The sequence below is a fragment of the Notolabrus celidotus genome, chromosome 17 (assembly GCF_009762535.1).
Source record: "Notolabrus celidotus isolate fNotCel1 chromosome 17, fNotCel1.pri, whole genome shotgun sequence".
Classification (NCBI taxonomy): Eukaryota; Metazoa; Chordata; class Actinopteri; order Labriformes; family Labridae; genus Notolabrus; species Notolabrus celidotus.
In genome coordinates this window covers 31,783,959-31,793,677 of record NC_048288.1, presented here as the reverse complement: position 1 = coordinate 31,793,677, position 9,719 = coordinate 31,783,959, and positions in this window count along the sequence as shown.

The following is a 9,719-nucleotide window of genomic DNA, read 5'->3' as shown; positions in this document are numbered from 1 at the left end:
TGTGTGAGTGTGTGAGTGTGTGAGTGTGTGAGTGTGTGTGTGTCGGGGGATGGAACATAATCTTATCTAAAAAAGGCGGGGCTATAAATAGAGGCTGGTACAGAGTGAGGGAGAGGAGGAGGAGGAGGAGGAGGAGGAGAGGTAACATCAGCCCCTCTCCGATGAGGAGTTTCACCTCAGGGTTCTTCATCGCCGCACAAACAGCCCGACATGTCGCTCTGAGCTAATCCAGCAGGGGACTCTGATTGGCTCTGACGGGGGAGCCGGAGACGGCGCCAAGAAAGCATGAGCGGCAACCTGTTCACTTTCTACTCACCGGGCGCCGTTTAGACCAACAACAAGGAGGTCACGTGACTTCAGATTGGACCTCGTTAACGCACCGTGCGTTTCGTTACAGCGTGTTGACCTGCAGCTCGTTTGACGACCTGATGAGACTTCTTAATAACGCTGTTTGGACTCAAAGGAGGTCAAAGGGATCACGCCGGGTACTGATCGGGAGTCTGCCACAGAATTATGTGATGCAAAAGTCCCCTTAGTTAAGATCACAACGGATATTTAAAGTCACATATTCATAAATCTCACCAGACTTTTAAATCATTCACGTCACATTTGGATGAAAGCAACATCTTGCTTTCAAAACTTGCAGAACTAAAGGTTATAAAAATGCATGCTTAATTAAGAAAATTAGGATGTATAAAATATTAAAAATGATCCCAACGTGCAGGAGGAAGATCATCCGGGTTATAAACTTTCTGAAAGCAGAGTCACAATAACTTCAAACGTGCTCCGGCTGCAGGATAGATCAAATCTGGTGTTTCGATACGCAGACGATACGGCGGTTTATGATGAATTAGCATAATAAAGACAACACATTAACGTGCTGCTCCATGCTTTATTAACTAACATTTAATCTGTGAGAGCTTCAGAGATATAAAGTTTAAGACATTACATCACAATGAGCCAAACACAAAGACTCTGCTGTAAACACAGAGACAGACAGACGAGGGTCGTCATCGTCAGGTCTGTTAAACACTCACAGTCATCATGTGAGTGAAACTGTGGAGATCAATAGAGGGTGTGTGAGGGTGTGGGTGGGTGTGTGTGTGTGTGAGTGTGTGTGTGTGTGTGTGTGTGTGGTAAATGGAGGTTAATGTGGAGACAACAACAGTCTCACAGGGAGGTGGAGAGCTTTTAATTAGCCGCTTCTCTTCAGTCCCCGTGGACACAAACGTCCCAGTGAAACCCCCCATTAACACACACATTCATTCAGACCGCAAACACACACACACACACACACACACACACACACACACACACACACACACACACACACACACACACACACACACACACACACACACACACACACACACACACACACACACACGACTACTCTGTTATTATGAAACATTAGCTCCTCAAACTAAATCAGATCAATACTTAAAATGTTCTAAAAATAAAAGTTGGATAAATTCATTTTAATTAAAAAAGATTTGCTTTAAATTTGACTTCATTGAACAGTAATATTTAACATTTCTATTTTTTCTCCATGTATCTGAATCTCTGTTATTTGTTCTGTTTCATTGTTTTTGTCTTTTTTTTTTCTAAAATTTTTCTATTTAACAGATTTTTTTTTATAATGTAAGATTTAAAAAATGCAATACAATCTACAAAAACAAAAATGTAATTTTAAAAATGTCTTTTTAATTAATTTAAAATTGTAACAGGACATTTGATTTTTTTAAATCAAAATAAATATTTGTTTTGTAAAAAATTAAAAAAATATTTGTTTAAGAATTTATGATAATTGTTACAAATTCAAATGACAATAAATAAATAATAATTTTATGATTATACAAGAGATGTTTTTCAAATCTGCAAAATTTAATATTCTATTTTTCTATTCCTACATAAAATCAATTTTAATTTATTATCCTAGCTAAAGCAGCTTATCTAAAAAGAAAACAGATGATAATTAACAATAATTAAATTATAAAAAAAATTTAATTCTAATTTACTTTACAATAAATCATATTTTAGTAGCTTTTATTTTCCTCTTTTATTTAAGCTCCTATCTAACCAACCAGTTAATTTAATCCCTGATATTGTCTAATTAAAGTAATAAAACTACATTTTTATATCTCTGAACTTAATTATATTTGAGATGTTTATTGCTCTTAATTTAACATATTATATTTTTGTGATGAAGAGTGATGTCACTTCTGTATCAAGTAAAGCAACCACTCAAAACGAGGCGACCCTGAACGCACCACCATCACATGAGAGCGTTTGAACAAAGTCAGTTTCACCTGTGCAGAGGTAAAAAACATCCTGTCATGCTGCATCATGCCTTTACACGACTGTTACTGCAGGCTCTGTGTGTGTGTGTGTGTGTGTGTGTGTGTGTGTGTGTGTGTGTGTGTGTGTGTGTGTGTGTGTGTGCGTGTGTGTGTTCAGTTCCCACAAAAAGCACTCACAATGGTGGATGCCCCATCGCACAAGACGCTCTTTGTGTGTGAGTATCTGTGTGCATGTGTGTGCGTGTGTGTGTGTGCGTGTGTGTGTGTGTGTGTGTGTGTGTGAGAGAGAGAGAGGGGAACACATCATCGGCTACATCATCGGCCGTCAGCATTTTAAACGTCCGACACCACAGAAGAAGAAAAAGAGGAAGAAGAAGAAGAAGAAGAAGAAGAAGAAGAAGAAGAAGGAGATGAAGAGCAGCTTTGTTTTTGAATTTTCAGCGAATGAAACGGAATGAAAGAAATCGTCCATCCTCTCCCACTGCTGCCAAAAACACCGACAGAAACCCAGAGATGACTTTAATAAGCTCACCATCAATCATCCAATCTGCCACCTCTCTCTCTCTCTCTCTCTCCCTCCCTCCCTCTCTCCCTCCTGCTCTCACATCCCTGTTTTAACTGCCGCTGCTCCAGGAGACAAGGAGTCGAGGAGTGGAAGAGCAAGTTAAAATATCCCCCTCAGCAAAAAGTGCCGATCTGTGAGAGAGAGAGAGAGAGAGAGAGAGAGAGAGAGAGAGAGAGAGAGGGAGAGAGAGATCTGCGCCTGTCGCCGAGGGCCCAGCTCGGCCTCAGTGTTGAATTTCGTAATGGAATGCTAACTGCTCATCCAGATCTCTCTCTCTCTCTCTCTCTCTCTCTCTTCCTCCTCCTCCTCCTCCTCCTCCTCCTCCTCCTGTTCCTCCTCTTGCAGAAGGAGGAGAGGACCAAACACTACACCGCTCTCCTCTCAGAGTTTGAGAAGAAGCGTTAAGATTTTCGAAGGATGATCCAACAGGTTCTCTGGGCTGAATTATTCGACCACAAAGGGAGGAGAAAAATGCATCACAACCCACAATATGTACGCCGTAACCTCGCTGCAGACGCCACAGAAGTTACTGCAGGATCACTTCAACACTTCTTCACTGATAGCATTTACAATACAGTCACAATAAAGCTTCTTCTCAGTGCTACAAACACAGGGAAGAAGCAAAAGGTCAACTATAAGTCGCTTCATATTGAGTCCAGAAACTACACAACACGTAGGAACCACAGAATAAAGTTAAAATCTTACAGACTGAAGCTCAAGGATCAAACATCACGACACAAACACTTCAGATATTTAAAGAAACACTGAAGTGGAGAGAAATTAAAGTTTGAGGGGAAAAAGAAACTAAAAACAGAGATGACCTCAAAAGAGGATTAAGGAAAAGCCCTCAGCATCCTCTGAAAAGACGTCTAAATGTTAAATTCCCCTTCTAAATTAAGCCCTAACACACTTAACATTTAGTTCAACACAGAGATATTACACTGACAGGATAAGGATGCACCATTAGCAGGTGAAGCACCAAATGTAGCGCTAACGATATAAAACGGATCACGATATCCAGCTACAACACGATAAATACCACAACACGTCATCAGGAATCTGATATACTGCACTCTAATGACTCTCTGTGTTTCACAGGCATCTGATTTTAAAATCTTATTCAGGTTATTTCTGCCCAAAGTTAAGCTTGTTGGGGGAAAATAGGAGTTAGCATGCTAGTAGCGATGTTAAACAGTGAGGAATGTTAAGTTAGCTAACTTAGCTTTACAGAAGAGTCTAGAATCCTCTCCTAGAGATGAATCAGAGATCATTTAAAACTTTAATACTCATTATCGTCACCCAACGCTTCAGTTTATGACAAGTTCGTACAACATTAGCTCTCCTCTCGTTCTGAGGAGACGCTACGTTCAAATTCATGCTAGTTTTACCGGGGTTAACGACCTTAGCTCTAACCGTGGACCGTATGGCTTGCTAGTTGTACCTGAAGTCTCTAAAAGTAGTATGGGAGGTAGAGCCTTCAGTTATCAGGCCCCTCTCCTTTGGAATCATCTACCAGTCAGGGTCCGGGAGGCAGACACCCTCTCTACTTTTAAGAGTAGGCTTCAAACTTTCCTTTTTGATAAAGCTTATAGTTAGAGCTGGATCAGGCTTGGACCAGGTCTTAGTTATGCTGCTATAGGCTTAGACTGACACACTGGGATCCTAGCTCACCCCCTTCCCCCCAACCCCTTCATCACTTACTTTAACTCTTCCTGTCCCATTAAAGTTACTAACCATAGACCTTTCTGGAGTCCCTGAGCTCCCTTGTCTCGTAGATTCCTCTGAGCTGCCGTAGACGTCCTCCTGCTGCGGACGATCTGGACTCCAGCGGCAATAGCTTCTACGACTCGTCTCATCACTATCACCTCTCTCTCTTACTCCCCTCTATCTGTCTTTCCAGACCCAACTCGGTCGAGGCATGATGTGTGTCTAACATGAGTCTGGTCCTGCTGGAGGTTTCTGCCTGTTAAAGGAAGTTTGTCCTCTCCACTGTAACTAGCTAAATACTGCAAGGTGTAATGCTCATGATGGATTAAGGTGGGGTCAGACTGAGTCTGATCCTGTCTTGGTGTTGGGTCTCTGTTCCTAATTTGACATAGAGTGGTCTAGACCTGCTCTGTTTGTAAAAGAGTCTTGAGATAACGTTTGTTGTGATTTGGCGCGATACAAATAAAGATTGATGATGATGATAAATAATGGACGTAGTCTCCGTGACGTCACCCATCTGTTTCTGAAGAGCGCTGTTTTGAAGCCGATCGACGACCGACGCCATATTGGATATCTGAACTCAACCTAACTGCTGGCGAGCGAGTGTGACGTAAAGAGGCGGGGCTTTGAGCCTCCTCGCTAACAGCTACAGAGTCCCCGCCTGTCATTTAAATCAGCTGTGGGCAAAACTCTTCATCTTAATATCTTTGAAATGACTGCGTTATGAGAAACACTCATTTTTTGAACCAGGCTGTAAACATGTTGATTTAAAGATCGTCTTCTTTGAATGGGTGTGTATGTGGTGTCTGGTGTTTCTGGAGCCAGCCTCTAGTGGACGCTCGAGGAACTGCAGTTTATAACACTTCTGCATTGGCTTCAATTCTCTCTGTTGGAGGTTGCTGCTTGGCTTTAACTTAATATTCAAACATCATGTCCCATCCTTACTGTATATCCTTATATTTTATGACACATTTAACTATTATAAGTTCCCTTTTTTGATAACGTAGAGATAACATGTGAAAGCTGCTCTAAATTCATATTTCACTGACATAAACATCTTCAAATCTTTAATGTAAGGCTAAAAAAACAAACCACAGCCTCCCTTTAGAGTCACTGTTCTTCTCATTAATGCACTTAAAGTGTGCAAAAACATCAAAAGTGAACATTTCATGTTAAAAAGTGGAGTTAAAGTTCCCCAGCAGGGAGGGAGAGAGAGGTAGAGAGACATCTGCGGACACAGGGAGTGAGAGAGAGAGAGACAGACAGAGCCACAGACACAGAGAGCCACAGAAGCCCTAGCAACCATTATCTAACCAGTTCAACCCTGAGACACAGAAGTCATCATCTCCTCACTCACAGACAAACTAACCTCATCAATCATTCACACCTGATAACAAACTCTCCTTCACTTTAACTTTACTTTAATACACTTTAACTCTCCTTCACTTTAATACACTTTAACTCTCCTTCACTTTAACTCTCCTTCACTTTAACTTCAGTTAACAAACTCTCCTTCACTTTAACTTCACTTTAACTCTCCTTCACTTTAACTTCACTTTAATACACTTTAACTCTCCTTCACTTTAATACACTTTAACTCTCCTTCACTTAAACTCTCCTTCACTTTACCTTCACTTTAATACACTTTAACTCTCCTTCACTTTAATACACTTTAACTCTCCTTCACTTAAACTCTCCTTCACTTTACCTTCACTTTAATACACTTTAACTCTCCTTCACTTAAACTCTCCTTCACTTTACCTTCACTTTAATACACTTTAACTCTCCTTCACTTTAACTTCACTTTAACTCTCCTTCACTTTAACTTCACTTTAATACACTTTAACTCTCCTTCACTTTAATACACTTTAACTCTCCTTCACTTTAACTTCACTTTAACTCTCCTTCACTTTAACTTCACTTTAATACACTTTAACTCTCCTTCACTTTAATACACTTTAACTCTCCTTCATTTTAACTTCACTTTAACTCTCCTTCACTTTAATACACTTTAACTCTCCTTCACTTTAACTTCACTTTAATACACTTTAACTCTCCTTCACTTTAACTTCACTTTAATACACTTTAACTCTCCTTCACTTTAACTTCACTTTAACTCTCCTTCACTTTACCTTCACTTTAATACACTTTAACTCTCCTTCACTTTAACTTCACTTTAATACACTTTAACTCTCCTTCACTTTAACTTCACTTTACAAACTCTCCTTCACTTAAACTTCAGTTATCAAACTCTTCTTCACTTTAACTTCAATTTAACTTCACTTTACAAACTCTCCTTCACTTTAACTTCACTTTAATACACTTTAACTCTCCTTCACTTTAACTTCACTTTAATACACTTTAACTCTCCTTCACTTTAACTCTCCTTCACTTTAACTTCAGTTAACAAACTCTCCTTCACTTTAACTTCACTTTAATACACTTTAACTTCAGTTATCAAACTCTTCTTCACTTTAACTTCACTTTAACTTCAGTTAACAAACTCTTCTTCACTTTAACTTCAGTTAACAAACTCTTCTTCACTTTAACTTCAGTTAACAAACTCTTCTTCACTTTAATACAGTTTGATATCTAACAGCATCCTCAACTAGCGCTGCACCGATCCGATCCTGGTATCTGATATCGGCTAGATCGGACTCAAAAAGCTAGATCGGATATCGGTGACAAGGGGCCGATATAAAGTGCCGATCCATATGGCAGATCTATTCTTCTCAGTTCTACGAGTTCTTCTTCTTCTACACAGGAGGAAGTTTACGTCAGCTGTAGCCGACTGCAAAGAAGGAAAGAAACCTTCTATTAATGGATTTAATGTGTGAAAACACGGACAGGTTATTGGATTTAATGGTTCCAGATCCTTGAAGTTAAGGGACTCCAGGCTCTGGTTTAGGACTTGGAACCCAGGTACAGTTCACCATCAAGTCAGGAAAGCCTGAAGTTACCAAAACATGATTCTATTCTCACATTAAGGAACAGAGATTGTTAAATCAATATTAGGATGCTTAAAATGGAAGTTAAAAAAGGTGGATGATGTCTAAAGAGAGAAAAGAGAGACTGAGGAGGAGGAGGAAGAGGAAGAAGGAGGAAGAGGAGGAAGGTGGTGGAGGAGGAAGAGGAGGAAGAAGGAGTTAGAGGAGGAGGAGGAGGAGGAGGAAGGTGGTGGATGCAACAGGCGTCACGTCGATGCTGCTGCTGCTGCGGGGCTGCGCGTCCCCAGAGCCGGGGAGAAAAGTCTGATAAACGGGTCTTAAAGTCTCTAAAGAGCCGGGGGAAGTGGGTCACACGGGGCTGGGCATGAGGTCTGGACCCCTCGGGGTCGTGCTGGGGGTCTTGATTAAAGAACAGGGGTCGGTTTTGCTCGGTTTCTGCCTAAATATGTCTGAGCAAGGTCACGGCAGAGGTGTCGAGCTAGCAGCTGTTAGCTAGAATGCTACCGGAAGTGGACAGAATTCCCCTCCAAAATAAAACATCCTTTCACAGTCAAAGCCGTTTTAAAGCCTTTTTGTTTGTCTTCTTTCAGATGTTTCATGTTAGTGTGATGCTGAATTACTTTACAAAGAAGATATAACATTTATAAGGGTATCCTTTCATCATTTATCCCTTTAATGGGCCTTTAAACACATGTTGTACACAAAACAAACACTGAACAGTGCTGCACATGACCTACAAACTACACTACATAAAGTAAGAGGAGATTTATTTTGGTCTCATTCATTCTAATGTCATCAAATAGTCCTTATTTAATTCTACCTTAATGAAGTTCTATATAATATATATTGCACGGCCCTCTGTAAGGTTGATGAAGAGTCATTAAACGCATCACGACACACAGCAGAAGTTGTCCCATCCTCTTTCTTTCCTTCAGCCCTTAAGTGTGATTAAATCAAATTTCTAGTTAATGCTGTTGAAGTTTAACAGCTCCAAAGAGATACTTAAACAAGTTATGGTGTTACAATAACATGAAGAAACATCCCATAAATGTCATGCATGAGAAAAATGTGATTTAACTTCACTCAACTGTAAGAAAAGATGCATCATAAGTAGGATCTGACTGTGAATGTCACTTATAAAGGGATGCTAATGTAAAATATGAAATGTAACATGTTGCACCACTTTAACAACAAGGTGAAGGATGAGAGCATCATGTCAAAACAGCTTTACAACATTAAAATGCAGCTTCTGTCACATCAAAATGTTGTCTTTCTGCAGAAGAATAAATAAAGTTATCAGCTAAAGCATCTTCATGTTCTGCTCCTCATCCTCTGCACAACAATCAACAGGTGGTTTAAGTGTGAAAGCACACCCCGGAAGTGTGCCTGTAAGTGCAGCCAGCTTGCTGTGGTGTCTGATAGCTTTACACATGGCCACTAGCAGCGAGGCTCCGACCAAAGTGCACCCGAGATATGGATGCTCGACTCGGGCAAGCGAGCAGACTTTGAACCCCCTCACATAACAGCACCCCCCCACCCCCCACCCCCCCCCCCCCCCTCAAACGTGCACGCGGGGGGTGAAGTTGCACCCAAAAGTGGACCCAAACCCCCAGAGAGAGAGAACGATCTGAAGCAGACTGAATGAGGAAGAGAGCTGGGGTTGAATTCCACCGCTTGGATGCGCATCAAACTAGGAAGCAACACGGAGAGGAGAGAAAAAAAAACTCTTCTCCCTCCCTCGCCGTCCCCACATCTCACTCTAAACTTTACACAAACAGCTCCAACAAGTCCAAAACTGTGCCCCCAAAACCCCCAAACATCACACACAGCGAGCACGGCGCGCGCGCACAGCCAGGAAAGCACCAAAACACAGCGATGGAGGAGAAAGACGCAGACTTACGCTGGACTTTGTTGGGGTTGGGCTGCTTGCGCCGAGACATCGTGGCGAGGATGATGATGGTGGTGGTGGTGGAGGGGGCGATGATGATGACGATGATGATGATGATGAAGGGTGGGGATGGTGGATGAAAAAAGGGGGATGAAGAAAAAAAAAAGAAGGGAGAGAGAGAGGCTGCAAACTTGCTCCGGAGAGGAGAGGAATCAAAATGGCGTTTCCGAAGGGATGTGCAAACTTGGACAAACTTTACTCCGGCTTCTCCTCCTCCTCCTCCTCCTCCCCTCCTCCCTCCTCCTCCTCCT